Source organism: Elephas maximus, chromosome 7 (genome assembly GCF_024166365.1).
Source record: "Elephas maximus indicus isolate mEleMax1 chromosome 7, mEleMax1 primary haplotype, whole genome shotgun sequence".
NCBI lineage: Eukaryota > Metazoa > Chordata > Mammalia > Proboscidea > Elephantidae > Elephas > Elephas maximus.
In genome coordinates, this window is record NC_064825.1 from 121,547,937 (window position 1) to 121,563,442 (window position 15,506).

General features: G+C 39.9%; 1 pseudogene; it reads right to left on the bottom strand.

Moving 5' to 3' along the window:
• Positions 1-215: 215 nt before the first annotated feature.
• On the bottom strand, positions 216-790 carry LOC126080621 (olfactory receptor 5AN1-like; annotated as a pseudogene).
• Between the last annotated feature and the right edge of the window lie 14,716 nt (positions 791-15,506).

The following is a 15,506-nucleotide window of genomic DNA, read 5'->3' on the forward strand; positions in this document are numbered from 1 at the left end:
GTCATCTGTATAATACAGGTTGTTAATGAGTCCTTTTGCTTCTGTCTTCTTCACCAAAAATGAACAGAAATTCACGTGTCTATATACCATGTATGCCATTTTGTACAAAGGCAGTGTTAATATTACTATATTGTGTTTATGTGTCTCTTATAGTGGATTAAGATGGTTCTGACAGGCAAAGCTGTCAGAAATCTCAGAATCTGTGACTTTAAGCATTATCCACTCTTCCTTTGCAACCTCTTTAAGGCATCTTTGATTTCCTTGTTCCTCAAGCTGTAAGTCAGGGGATTCAACATTGAAATCACCATAGTGAAGAAGACTGATGCAAATCTGTCAAAGCTAGAGGAACACCCAGAGCTGGAGCTCAAATACACAATAATAACTGAGGTATATAACAGGGAAAGAGTTGTCAGGTGAGAGGCACAGATGTTGAAAGCCTTGGACCTGCCTTTAGCTGAAGCGATCTTCATGATGGAGATGGTAATGTAGCTACAGGATATCACGATGACTAGAACGTTTGCTATTACAAAGATCATTGTTAACATAGCAGGCATGACTTGTACAAAAAAAGTGTCACAGCAGGACGAGATTAACAGTTTGGGTATATCACAGAAAAAGTGATTGATAACATTAGGCCCAAGGAAGTGGAGCTGAACTAAGGCACACAAATGGGATAAAGAAGCAGAAAGTCTAGCTATATAGGCTTTCAGCACTATCCTAACACAGAGGGTTTGGAATAGAGCAGTGGATTACAAATGACAACATATCAATCATAAGCAATAGCCGTCATAAGGACTTTGAGTCTCTGTGGTACCCCAGGGCTGGGGGCTGTGCTACTCCCTTGTCAAACCTAGGCCCTGGAAGCACTAGGATTCATGTCCTGCCTTCCTAGGCAAACCACCATGATGGCCATCATTTCTGAGGTCTTGCACAGTCTCCAGGGTGCTACTGTAGAGTATGCTCCAGGCCCACTTATGCCCAGAAATTGCTGGCCTTTTACTTCTCACTAGCTTCTAGGAATCACCCCAACCCTTGACCTTGAAAGTGTCTTCGTCCCCCTACGCTTCCTATCTCCCATCTCTTTTTCACTATTCACCACCTTTCATAAGCTTAAGGGGTAAAGTGGATGGAACAACATTGTTGAAAGTAAATTCCACCAAATTTCAACCTCCCTCTCTCTCAGTTTAGGATCAAAGTTATAAAGTGTTCCTTTAAAAATTATTTTTTAATTTTTCTATATTTAATTTTATACATTATTTTTATTAGACAATAAATAAATGTAAATGTTTGACACAATTAAAAATAAGGAAAATCAGTGAAGGAAAGAACAGGTTATGTGGTGTGCCAAGTTCTTGTCATTTCTCTACATATAATCTCTATCAGTACCTCTTTTCTCAAAGCATAATCACCTTTTAGGATTTTATCTATCTGAGTTCTAATCATGGAAAATGACTTTTTAAAGTTTATTCAATGTGACTGTCACTGACTCAGAAAGATCATTTGCTGGTGGCACCTAAGCACAATGGCCCCAGCAATCAAGGATACATGATTTTCTCTTGTTCTATCAGCCTAGCTATTAAAGTGAACTGTAAATGTCACTTACGCATTCTTATCTCCATCTTCCCCACAAGGATAATAATAGTCGTGCAAATATTATTCTTGCTGTGGTAAGAGTGTTGCCCTCTTTATTACCATCTTGAGGGCTTCTTTGATCTCCTTATTCCTCAGACTATAGATCGGAGGACTCAAATGTGGGAATGAAAATGACTTAGAACAGTGATAGCACCTTGTCATTCTTCATGGAATGACTAGAGCTGGGACCCCTGTACACATAGAGGGCTGTGCCAAAGAAGAATGTCATAGCTGCCAGGTAGGAGGCACAGCTGTTGAAGGCCTTGGCGTTACATTTGCCTGAGAATAGTTTCAGGATGGAAGCTGCAATGAAACCACAGGCTAACCCACAAGAAAAGAACCAAACCCAACAAAAGTAACTATCGGAATAATCATTTTGCTAATGAAGGGATTGGAGCAGGACAAGGAAACAATCCGAGGCAAGTCACACAGGAAATGTTGAATGGTATTTTTCCCACAGTAGTAAAGATGAAAACAAGAGATTGTTTGAAATAAGCTATTCAGGAAACCAGTCATATAGACCCCAGCAACCATCTTCACACAGAGACCACGCATCACGATAGCTAAGTAGTGCAGGGACCAACCAATGGCAACATATCAGTTGTAGGCCGTGGCGGCCAAGAGGAAGCACTCAGCCAGACTCATTCAGGACACACACATACACGCACAAAACTGAATAGTATAATCAATTAAGGAAATCATTTTATCTTTTAAGAAGTCCCATAGCATCCTTGGGCTGATGGAAGAAGGATAGCAGATGTCTTATAAACAACATGAAACAGAAAAAAGTACATGGGTGTGTGCAGGTGGGAGTCCATCCTGATGAGGATGATGATACCCAGGTTCCAGATGAAAGCCACAAGCTACTCTTAAGAATATTGGAAAGAGAATGAGCTACAGCTCTTTTGCATTTGAGAAATCCAGGAGAACAAACATGGTTACAAAGGAGTAGTTTGCATTCCATTCCACGAATCTGTTTTATGACATCTGCTGAAGAAAAGATGAGAGAAGAAAATGACTTTATTCCCAGAAAAGAAGAAAAAAAACATTCATCTTTTTTTTTTTTTTTTTAAGTCATGCAGCTGGCTAATTGTACAAATTTAAATCATTGATATTGAGTTAATCTGTGCCTTCCATATATAATCGCCAACTTTATGGAAAATCCTCTTAGATACATATTATCATTTTGTTAGATACATATTATACAAAAGAGATAAATGGGCATCATTAGCACATTATCTCCAAAAATATCTTAATTTCATGTTTACTCATGCCAGATTTTGCAAATACGTGAGAATTTGGAGATAGGCCAACCTAGGAAAAGACAGCCATTTTTCTGTATGGAGAAACAGAAAGAGACTACTTGGGCATGGTTCTGGTATTAATCAGATGCTTGAAGAAGCTCCTGAATATGCACAATAAGGAGGCTGGAGTAGGTTCTCTTTAAAATCTCCTTGAGAAATAACATCCAATCAATCTATAAAAAGGGAATGCTGTTGCTTCTTGGTGAATGGACATGACTTTACCAAATTAATGACTTTCAGTAAGTTCAGAAGTGAAATAAAACAAGGTTGGAAGCATTCCCTTCTTGCAGGTGCAGATTTTCATCTCCTCAAATCACAACCTCTTCAAAATTATATTGGATAGATGTCTAGGGCAGATTTTTTTTTTAGTTTATTACATATACATATACTTTATTATTGTACTTTAGATGAAAGTTTACCACAATCTAGCTTCTCATTAAATGATTAGCACACATATAGTTTTGTGACATTGGTTACCAATCCACAATATGTCAACACTCTCCCTTCTCGACCTTGGGTTCCCTATTACCAGCTTTTCTGTCCCCTCCTGCCTTCTAGTCCTCGCCCCTGGGCTGATGTGCCCTTTAGTCTTGTTTTGTTTTATGGACCTGTCTAATCTTTGGCTGAAGGGTGAAACTCAGGAGTGACTTCATTACTGAGCTAAAAGGGTATCTGGAGGGCATACTCTTGGGGTTTCTTCAATCTCTGTCAGACCAGTAAGTCTGGCCTTTTTTTGTGAGTTAGAATTTTGTTCTACATTTTTTCTCCAGCTCCGTTTGGGAACCTCTGTCGTGATCCCTGTCAGAGCAGTCAGTAGTGGTAGCCAGGCACCATCTAGTTGTGCTGGACCCAGCCTAGTGGAGGCTGTGGTAGTTGTGGTTCATAAGTCCTTTGGATGAATCTTTGCCTTGTGTCTTTCGTTTTCTCCATTCTCCCTTGCTCCTGATACAGTGAGACCAGTGGAGTATCTTCGATGGCTGCTCAGATGCTACTCGCCATAGTAGAATGAAGAACATTTTCTTTATGAAGTATGTTATGCCATTGAGCTAGATGTTCCCCAAGACCATGGTCCCCACGGTAGGGCAGAAATTATTTATCTTCTTTGTCCCTTTAAAAATTTGATGGAAACTCTGGATCTTCTACCCAACAAAATGCAACTACTTACCAAATTTGCATATAGTTTTATTGGATTTGCAGTTGCCCTGAAGTCTACTCCTGGTTGCCAGGTTAGAGAATTCTCCTACAGGGCAGAGTGACTTAGGCTTATGTAAGAATAAAGCTTAGCCAATGGGCATGGGGATTGGAAAGTTGAGATAGTATTTGGGAGGAGTTCTTTTCTCTCTTCACATTAGAGCCAGTCCAGGGAAGACAAAGTAGTAAGCCTTCAGGCCAAATGATAACTATCCAAAATAATATTTTTGCATCAACCACTATGTGCTTCCTTCAAGATGATGGTGTTGTTAGGTGCTGTTGAGTCACTTCTGACTCATAACGACCCTATGTGCTACAGAACAAAATACTGCCCAGTTCTGTGCCATCCTAACAATCTTTTGTTATGCTTGAGTCCATTGTTGCAGCCACTGTGTCAATCCATCTCATTGAGGGTCTTCATATTTTTTGCTGACCTTCCACTTCACCAAGGAATGTGTCCTTTTCCAGGAACTGGTCTCTCCTAATAACGTGTCCAAGACGATGTCTCACCATCCTTGCTTCTAAAGAGCATTTCTGGCTGTACTTTTTCCAAGACAGATTTGGCAGTACATGGTATATTCAATATTCTTTGCAAACATCATAATTCAAAGGCATGGATTCTTCTTCAGTTTTCCTTATTCATTGCCCAGCTTTCACGTGCATATAAGGCAATTGAAAACACCGTGGCTTGGGTCAGGCACACCTGAGTCCTTAAAGTAACATCTTTGCTTTTGAACACCTTAAAGAGGTCTTTTGCAGCAGATTTGCCCAATGCAATGCATTCTTTGATTTCTTGACTGCTGCTTCTATGGGCATTGATTGTGAATCCAAGTAAAATGAAATCTGTGACAGCTTCAATATTTTCTCCATTTATCTTGATGTTGCTTTTCAGTTCAGTTGTGAGGATTTCTGTTTTCTTTATGTTGAGGTGTAATCCATAATGAAGGCTGTGGTCCTAGATTTTCATCAGTAAGTGCTTCAAGTCCTCTTCACTTTCAGCAAGCAACGTTGTGTCATCTGCCTATCACAGGTTGTTAATGAAACTTCCTCCAATCCTGATGCCCTGTTCTTCATGTAGTCCAGCTTCTCAGATTGTCTGCTCAGCATACAGATAGAGTAAGTGTGGTGAAAGGATACAACCCTGACATACACCTTTCTTGTCTTTCAACCATGCAGTGTTCCTTTGTTCTGTTCAAACAACTGCCTCTTGGTCTAAGTACAGGTTCCTGATGAGCACAATTTTGGGTGCTGAAGTTCCCATTCTTTGCAATGTTATCCATAATTTGCTATGATCCACACATTTGAATGCCTTTGCACAGTTAGTAAAACACAGGTAAACATCTTTCTGGTATTCTCAGCTTTCAGCTATGATCCATCTGACATCAGAAATGATATCCCTTGTTCCATGTCTTCTTCTGAAAACTGCTTGAATTTCTGGCAGTTCCCTGTGGAGGTACTAATGTAACCGCTTTTGAATGATCTTCAGCAAAATTTTACTTGTGTGTAATATTAATGATATTGTTCAATAATTTCCACATTTTGTTGGATCACCTTTCTTGGGAATGGGTACAAATATGGATCTCTTTCAGTTGGTTGGCCAGGTAGTCGTCTTCCAAATTTCTTGGCATAGACGAGTGAGCACGTGCATTACTACGTCTATTTGTTGCAACATCTCAGTTAGTATTCTGTCAGTTCCTGGAGACTTGTTTTTCGCCAATGCCTTTAGTGACCTTGGACCTCTTCCTTCACTACCACTGGTTCTTGATCATAACGTTGACCAATTCTTTTTGGTACAATGACTCTGTGTATTCCTTCCATCTTCTTTTGATGCTGAGTCATTTCAGATCTTCCCTGTATAATTCTTCGCTATTGCAACTTGAGGCTTGAATTTTTTCTTCAGTTCTTTCATCTTCAAAAATGCTGAGCATGTTCTTCCCTTTTGGTTTTCTATCTCCAGGTCTTTGCAGATTTCATTATAATACTTCACTTTGTCTTCTTAAGCTGCCCCTTGAATGCTTCTGTTCAGATCTTTTACTTCATCATTTCTTCCATTCCATTTAGCTGCTCTACATTCAAGAACAAGTTTCAGAGCCACTTCTGGCATCTATTTTGGTCTTTTCTTTATTTTCTGTCTTTTTAATGACCTCTTGCTTTCTGCATGTATGATGACTTGATGTCATTCCACAACTTGGTCTTAGGTCATTAGTGTTCAGTGCATCAAATCTATTCTTGAGATGGTCTCTAAATTCAGGTGGGATATGTTCAAGATTGTACTTTGGCTCCCATGGACTTGTTCTAATTTTCTTCAAGTTTAACTTGCACTTGGATGTGAGCAATTGATGGTCTGTTCCACAGTCAGCTCCTGATCTTGTTCTGACTGATAATATTGAGCTTTTCCACCATTTCTTTCCACGGATGTAGTCAATCTGTGAGGTTCACAGGTATAAAAAAATAGTTGCTATTTATGTTGTTGAAAAAAAGGTGTTTGCAGTGAAGAAGTTGTTGGTCTTGCAAAATTCTATCATGTGATCTCCAGCATCATTTCTATCACCAAAGCCATGTTTTGTCTTCGGGGATGGTTCCTGTCCTGTGCCAACAGAAGGTTTGGGGACCATGACCGCCGGGATTCCTCTAGTCTCAGTCAGACCATTAAGTATGGTCGTTTTATGAGAATTTGGGGTCTGCATCCCACTGATCTCCTGCTCCCTCAGGGGTTCTCTGTTGTGCTCCCGGTCAGGGCAGTCATCGATTGTGGCCGGGCACCAACTAGTTCTTCTGGTCTCAGGATGATGTAGGTCTCTGGTTCATGTGGCCCTTTCTGTCTCTTGGGCTCTTAGTTGTCGTGTGACCTTGGTGTTCTTCATTTTCCTTTGATCCAGGTGGGTTGAGACCAATTGATGCATCTCAGATGGCCGCTTGTTAGCATTTAAGACCCCAGATGCCACATTTCCAAGTGGGATGCAGAATGTTTTCATAAGAGAATTATTTTGCCAGTTGACTTAGAAGCCCCCTTAAACCATGGTTCCCAAACCCCTGCCCTTGCTCCGCTGACCTTTGAAGCATTCATTTTATCCCGGAAACTTCTTTGCTTTTGGTCCAGTCCAATTGAGCTGACCTTCCATGTATTGAGTTTGTCCTTCCCTTCACCTAAAGCAGTTCTTATCTACTAATTAATCAGTAAAAAACCCTCTCCCACCCTCCCTCCCTCCCCCCTCGTAACCACAAAAGTATGTATTCTTCTCAGTTTATACTATTTCTCAAGATCTTATAATAGTGGTCTTATACAATATTTGACCTTTTGCCTCTGACTGATTTTGCTCAGCATAATGCCTTCCAGGTTCTTCCATGTTATGAAATGTTTCACAGATTCATCGCTGTTCTTTATCGATGCGTAGTATTCCATTGTGTGAATATACCACAATTTATTTACCCATTCATCCGTTGATGGACACTTTGGTTGCTTCCATCTTTTTGCTATTGTAAACAGAGCTGCAATAAACATGGATGTGCATCTATCTGTTTGTGTGAAGGCTCTTGTTTCTCTAGGGTATATTCCGAGGAGTGGGATTTCTGGGTTGTATGGTAGTTCTATTCCTAACTGTTTAAGATAACGCCAGATAGATTTCCAAAGTGGTTGTACCATTTTACATTCCCACCAGCAGTGTATAAGAGTTCCAATCTCTCCGCAGCCTCTCCAACATTTATTATTTTGTGTTTTTTGGATTAATGCCAGCCTTGTTGGAGTGAGATGGAATCTCATCGTAGTTTTAATTTGCATTTCTCTAATGGCTAGTGATCGAGAGCATTTTTTCATGTATCTGTTAGCTGCCTGAATATCTTCTTTAGTGAAGTGTGTGTTCATCTCCTTTGCCCACTTCTTGATTGGGTTGTTTGTCTTTTTGTGGTTGAGTTTTGACAGAATCATATAGATTTTAGAGATCAGGCGCCGGTCGGAGATGTCATAGCTGAAAATTCTTTCCCAGTCTGTAGGTGGTCTTTTTACTCTTTTGGTGAAGTCTTTAGATGAGCATAGGTGTTTGATTTCTAGGAGCTCCCAGTTATCTGGTTTCTCTTCGTCATTTTTGGTAATGTTTTGTATTCTGTTTATGCCTTGTATTAGGGCTCCTAAGGTTGTCTCTATTTTTTCTTCCATGATCTTTATCGTTTTAGTCTTTATGTTTAGGTCTTTGATCCACTTGGAGTTAGTTTTTGTGCTTGGTGTGAGGTATGGGTCTTGTTTCATTTTTTTGCAAATGGATATCCAGTTATGCCAGCACCATTTGTTAAAAAGACTATCTTTTCCCCAATTAACTGACACTGGGCCTTTGTCAAATATCAGCTGCTCATATGTGGATGGATTTATATCTGGGTTCTCAATTCTGTTCCACTGGTCTATGTGCCTTTTGTTGTACCAATACCAGGCTGTTTTGACTACTGTGGCTGTGTAATAGGTTCTGAAATCAGGTAGAGTGAGGCCTCCCACTTTCTTCTTCTTTTTCAGTAATGCTTTGCTTATCCGAGGCTTCTTTCCCTTCCATATGAAGTTGGTGATTTGTTTCTCTATCACCTTAAAAAATGACATTGGAATTTGAATCGGAAGTGTATTGTATATATAGATGGATTTTGGTAGAATAGATATTTTTCCTATGTTACGTCTTCCTATCCATGAGCAAGGTATGTCCTTTTTAATTTCTTGTAGTAGAGCTTTGTAGTTTTCTTTGTATAGGTATTTTACATCCTTGGTAAGATTTATTCCTAAGTATTTTATCTTCTTGGGGGCTACTGTGAATGCTATTTATTTGGTTATTTCCTCTTCGATGTTCTTTTTGTTGATGTAGAGGAATCCAAGGGATTTTTGTATGTTTATCTTATAACCTGAGACTCTTCCAAACTCTTCTATTAGTTTCAGTAGTTTTCTGGAGGATTCCTTAGGGTTTTCTGTGCATAAGATCATGTCATCTGCAAATAGAGATAATTTTACTTCCTCCTTGCCAATCCGGATGCCCTTTATTTCTTTGTCTAGCCTAATTGCTCTGGCTAGGACTTCTAGCACAATGTTGAATAAGAGCGGTGATAAAGGGCATCCTTGTCTGGTTCCCGTTCTCAAGGGAAATGTTTTCAGGTTCTCTCCATTTAGAGTGATGTTGGCTGTTGGCTTTGTATAGATGCCCTTTATTATGTTGAGGAATTGTCCTTCAATTCCTATTTTGGTGAGAGTTTTTATAATAAATGGGTGTTGGACTTTGTCAAATGCCTTTTCTGCATCAATTGGTAAGATCATGTGGTTTTTGTCTTTTGTTTTATTTATGTGGTGGATTACATTAATGGTCTTTCTGATATTAAACCAGCCTTGCATACCTGGTATAAATCCCACTTGGTGGTGGTGAATTATTTTTTTTGATATGTTGTTGAATTCTATTGGCTAGAATTTTGTTGAGGATTTTTCCACCTATGCTCATGAGGGATATAGGTCTGTAATTTTCTTTTTTTGTAATGTCTTTACCTGGTTTTGGTATCAGGGAGATGGTGGCTTCATAGAATGAGTTGGGTAGTATTCCGTCATTTTCTATGCTTTGAAATACCTTTAGTAGTAGTGGTGTTAACTCTTCTCTGAAAGTTTGGTAGAACTCTGCAGTGAAGCCGTCCGGGCCAGTTTTTTTTTGTTGTTGTTGGGAGTTTTTTGATTACCGTTTCAATCTCTTTTTTTGTTATGGGTCTATTTAGTTGTTCTACTTCTGAATGTGTTAGTTTAGGTAGGTAGTGTTTTTCCAGGAATTCATCCATTTCTTTTAGGTTTGCAAAATTGTTAGAGTACAATTTTTCATAATAATCTGATATGATTCTTTTAATTTCAGTTGGGTCTGTTGTTATGTGGTCCTTCTCGTTTCTTATTCGGTTTATTTGTTTCCTTTCCTGTATTTCTTTAGTCAGTCTAGCCAATGGTTTATCAATTTTGTTAATTTTTTCAAAGAACCAGCTTTTGGCTTTGTTAATTCTTTCAATTGTTTTTCTGTTCTCTAATTCATTTAGTTCAGCTCTAATTTTTATTATTTGTTTTCTTCTGGTGCCTGATGGATTCTTTTGTTGCTCACTTTCTATTTGTTCAAGTTGTAGGGACAGTTCTCTGATTTTGGCTCTTTCTTCTTTTTGTATGTGTGCATTTATCGATATAAATTGGCCTCTGAGCACTGCTTTTGCTGTGTTCCAGAGGTTTTGATAGGAAGTATTTTCATTCTCGTTGCATTCGATGAATTTCCTTATTCCCTCCTTCATGTCTTCTATAACCCAGTCTTTTTTCAGGAGGGTATTGTTCAGTTTCCAAGTATTTGATTTCTTTTCCCTAGTTTTTCTGTTATTGATTTCTAGTTTTATTGCCTTGTGGTCTGAGAAGATGCTTTGTAATATTTCGATGTTTTGGATTCTGCAAAAGTTTGTTTTATGACCTAATATGTGGCCTATTCTAGAGAATGTTCCATGTGCACTAGAAAAAAAAGTATACTTTGCAGCAGGTGGGTAGAGAGTTCTGTATAAGTCAATAAGGTGAAGTTGGTTGATTGTTGTAATTAGGTCTTCCATGTCTCTATTGAGCATCTTATTGGATGTCCTGTCCTTCTCCGTAAGTGGTGTGTTGAAGCCTCCTACTCTAATTGTGAAGGTGTCTATCTCACTTTTCAGTTCTGTTAAAATTTGATTTATGTATCTTGCAGCCCTGTCATTGGGTGCATAAATATTTAATATGGTTATGTCTTCCTGATCAATTGTCCCTTTTAGCATTATGTAGTGTCCTTCTTTATCCTTTGTGGTGGATTTAAGTCTGAAGTCTATTTTGTCAGAAATTAATATTGCTACTTTTTGCTTATGGTTTGCTTGATATATTTTTTTCCATCCTTTGAGTTTCAGTTTGTTTGTGTCTCTAAGTCTAAGGTGTGTCTCTTGTAGGCAGCATATAGACGGATCTTGTTTCTTTATCCAGTCTGAGACTCTCTGTCTCTTTATTGGTGCATTTAGTCCATTTACATTCAGCGTAATTATAGATAAATAAGTGTTTAGTGTTGTCATTTTGATGCCTTTTTATGTGTGTTGTTGACAATTTCATTTTTCCACATACTTTTTTGTGCTGAGACGTTTTTCTTAGTAAATTGTGAGATCCTCATTTTCATAGTGTTTGACTTTATATTTGTTGACTCGTTACGTTTTTCTTGGCTTTTATATTGAATTATGGAGTTGTTATACCTCTTTGTGGTTACCTTAATATTTACCCCTATTTTTTAAGTAAAAACCTAACTTGTATTGTTGTATATCGCCTTGTATCACTCTCCATATGGCAGTTCTATGCCACCTGTATTTAGTCCCTCTTTTTGATTATTGTGATCTTTTACATATTGACTTCAATGATTCCCTGTTATGAGCTTTTTTTTTTAATTAATCTTAATTTGTTTTTGTGATTTCCCTATTTGAGTTGATATCAGGATGTTCTGTTTTGTGACCTTGTGTTGTGCTGGTATCTGATATTATTGGTTTTCTGACCAAACAATATCCTTTAGTATTTCCTGCAGCTTTGGTTTGGTTTTTGCAAATTCTCTAAACTTGTGTTTGTCTGTAAATATCTTAATTTCTCCGTCATATTTCAGAGAGAGTTTTGCTGGATATATGATCCTTGGCTGGCAGTTTTTCTCCTTCACTGCTCTGTATATGTCATCCCATTGCCTTCTCGCCTGCGTGGTTTCTGCTGAGTAGTCTCAACTTATTCTTATTGATTCTCCCTTGTAGGAGACCTTTCTTTTCTCCCTGGCTGCTTTTAAAATTTTCTGTTTATCTTTGGTTTTGGCAAGTTTGATGATAATATGTCTTGGTGTTTTTCTTTTTGGATCAATCTTAAATGGGGTTCGATGAGCATCTTGGATAGATAGCCTTTCGTCTTTCCTGATGTCAGGGAAGTTTTCTGTCAGCAGATCTTCAACTATTTTCTCTGTGTTTTCTGTCCTCCCTCCCTGTTCTGCGACTCCAATCACACGCAAGTTATCCTTCTTGATAGAGTCCCACATGATTCTTAGGGTTTCTTCATTTTTTTTAATTCTTTTATCTGATTTTTTTTTTTCAGCTATGTTGGTGTTAATTCCCTGGTCCTCCAGATTTCCCAGTCTGCATTCTAATTGCTCAAGTCTGCTCCTCTGACTTCCTATTGCGTTGTCTAATTCTGTAATTTTATTGTTAATCTTTTGGATTTCTGCATGCTGTCTCTCTATGGATTCTTGCAACTTATTAATTTTTCCACTATGTTCTTGAATAATCTTTTTGAGTTCTTCAACAGTTTTATCAGTGTGTTCCTTGGCTTTTTCTGCAGTTTGCCTTATTTAATTTCTGAGGTCATCCCTGATGTCTTGAAGCATTCTGTAAATTAGTTTTTTATATTCTGTGTCTGATAATTCCAGGATTGTATCTTCATTTGGGAAAGATTTTGTTTGGGGGGTTGGAGAAGCTGTCATGGTCTGCTTCTTTATGTGGTTTGATATCGACTGCTGTCTCCGAGCCATCACTAAGATATAAAAAAAAAAAAAGATATAAATAGTGGTTTATTCTATAATTGCTCACTGAGTCTTATCTTGTTTTGTTTTCTTTCAACATACGTGGATGGGCTACTAGATTGTGCTGTTTTGTTTGTTGTAGCCCTTGACTTACTTATGACCTATTACCAGCTGGTCTGGGCTGTTGCCAGATATATATGTCTGAGTCTATTCATTATTCTTGAGTAGAATCTGATTTTGGGTCATCAAGCGTGTGCTGCACCCTAATACCTATCCTCCTCGAGAGGTAGTGGTGATAGTTGTGTGCACCAGATTCTATTAGCAGCTGGGGTTCACCCTCCGGGGGGGCAGGATGCTGACAGGCTTCCCCCAAGTGTCAGTCAGGTGGGTGTGTCTCTATTCCTATAGCACCTTGGTGGGAGGGCACTGCAGCTGTACCTTAGGCCCCCAATGCAAGTACCTCTACTGATTGGTAGATGTCACCCTCCTTAGACCCCTAAGGCAAGAGGCTAGGTGGTCTGGGGGGAGCTTCAGCCCTCAGTTCCCTGTTGTGGGTCTGTTAGGGCTCTGCTGAATAAGCAGAGATATCAGACCTGGGAAACTTGTTCTTCCAGCAAATCTGCTAAAAGAAAATGTAGTCAGATCCCTATCAGAACTGCCTTTGGATTATAACCGCCACCTTGTTCCCTGTAAGGATGAAAGTCCGAGATTTGGATCATATATGCTTGGCTGTAGCTGGTTCTGTGTTTTTAGTCCAATTAGGGATGGATTTTTGGTCCCTGGGTTTTTTGTGGTTCCTTCTCTCAGGCCGGAAGAATGGGTTAGGAAAAGAACAATAAAAGGGGGGGGGGGAAGCAAAGCCCCCACAGAGCTGGAACCATTCTCCCTCTGGCTCAGGAAGTTCCAATGTTAATGAAGCTGCCTGGGAAGTGTGGGGGAGGGTTCAGAGAGATAGGAGAGTAGCACCTCAGTGTATAGCCAAAGTTGCTTGTCTTGCTTGGAATGACTATTTTATCTGAGATTCCCGAGGGGCGTGTCACCTATGTGTGCTGGCTGTGTGGAGATTGCCCCCGGGGGGGTCTGGCCTGCTGAAGCCGTGGTCAGATCCTCCGCTGACAGTCCAAAGCCCAGCGTCAAGGTTCCCCTGCTGGGACGCTGCACTCCCGGCTCCAAAACCAGTCACTACCTCCCGGGGACTTCTCGTCCCGCCAGCCGCGTCGCTGCACCGCCTCCGCGGACCTGATGGGCCCCCTCCCGGTGTTAGTTCAGGGGAGTAGCGCTGTGCCCTATGCTTGCGCCGTGACAGCGTGCAGTCAAATGCCCAGCGCCAAGGTTCCCCGGCTGGGACACTGCACTCCCGGCTCCAAAATCAGTCGCTGTCTCCCGGGGACTTCTCGTCCCACCAGCCGAATCGCTGCACCACCTCCGCGGACTGGCGGGGCCCTCTCCCGGGTTCAGTTCAGGGGGGTAGGGCTGTGCCCCTTGTTTGCTCCATCACAAGATTTTTGAGTTCAGCTTCCGTGGGCCTAGAAGCCCGGCACCAAGGTTACCTGACTGGGATGCTGGCTCCAGGCTCTGAAAACAGTTGCTGCTTCCCCGTATTTGTTCGTTTTCCATCTCTAAATCTGTGTTTGTTGTTCAGGGTTCATATATTGTCATGTATGTGATCGATTCACTTGTTTTTCCGAGTCTTTGTTGCAAGAGGGATCCGAGGTAGTGTCTACCTAGTATGCCATCTTGGCCCCGCCTCCCTCCATTTTTGAAGGTTTTCAATTTTCCTAGGGTCATACTTTGTACATTCCATGTTCTGATTACTAATGTATGTTTGCAGTTGTTTCTTCTCATTTTGAATTGTGCCACATCAGCAAAAGAAAGTTCCAAAAGCTCGACTCCATCCACATCATTAAGGTCTCATCTTTTAGCACTATATCAGACAATGTTCTGCTACTATTCATAAGGTTTTTGCTGGCCAGTTTTTTCCGAAATAGACTTCCAGGTCCTTCTTCCTAGTTTTTCTTAGGCTGGAGCTCAGGTGAAACCTGTCCACCGAAGGTGACTTTGCTGATATTTGAAACACTGGTGGCAAATCTTCCAGTATCACAGCAACATGCAAGCCACCACAGCTTGGCAAACTGATAGACTAGTGGCCAATTTTCCAGGTCAAGATGATGTAGCTTTCATTACTTCTAGACAGTCATTAGAACACCCCCCAAGAAACACATTTTTTTTTTAGATGGATCCAAATTAGTATGAATATAGTGAGATGCTTTTTAAAAGTAGAAAATACCTGTCAAAAATGGTCTGGGGGTTGTATAATAAGGTAGAAAGGGAACATCTTGGAGATTTTCCTAGTGAAAGTCTAGGGCATTTATAGAATAAAATATGTCTATGAAGTACAGATATTTGTCAACATTAGCAATGAAAACATCATCCTTCTCCCTAACCCTTTCCCAGTTACCTTGCTCCAGAAATGAAGGAAAAGATAAAAATCTCTATGTAAGCAGAAGATTATGCTTAGGAAACTAAGACCAAAGGGCTTGCTTCCCTAAATCAGACAAGATGTTTCTTCCTGGTGCACTGTTTTGAGAAGGATTTGTAAGGAATTGAGGGGAGTCATTGGAAAAGAAAGTCAAGATGTTTGCTATTATAGAGAAAGGAAGTATGGTAGTAGACAAACAACGTATTTACCATTCCAGACTTACGAGTTCTACCTCTACAGTTAGAATGAGTGGAGGTAGAATCTTGTGAAAAATGAGCAGAAGATCACATTCGTCATTATGACCATCACCAACAACCATGACAACAAAAAGCAACATTTATTAAGTATCTATGGTACATATTGACCTTCTCCTTG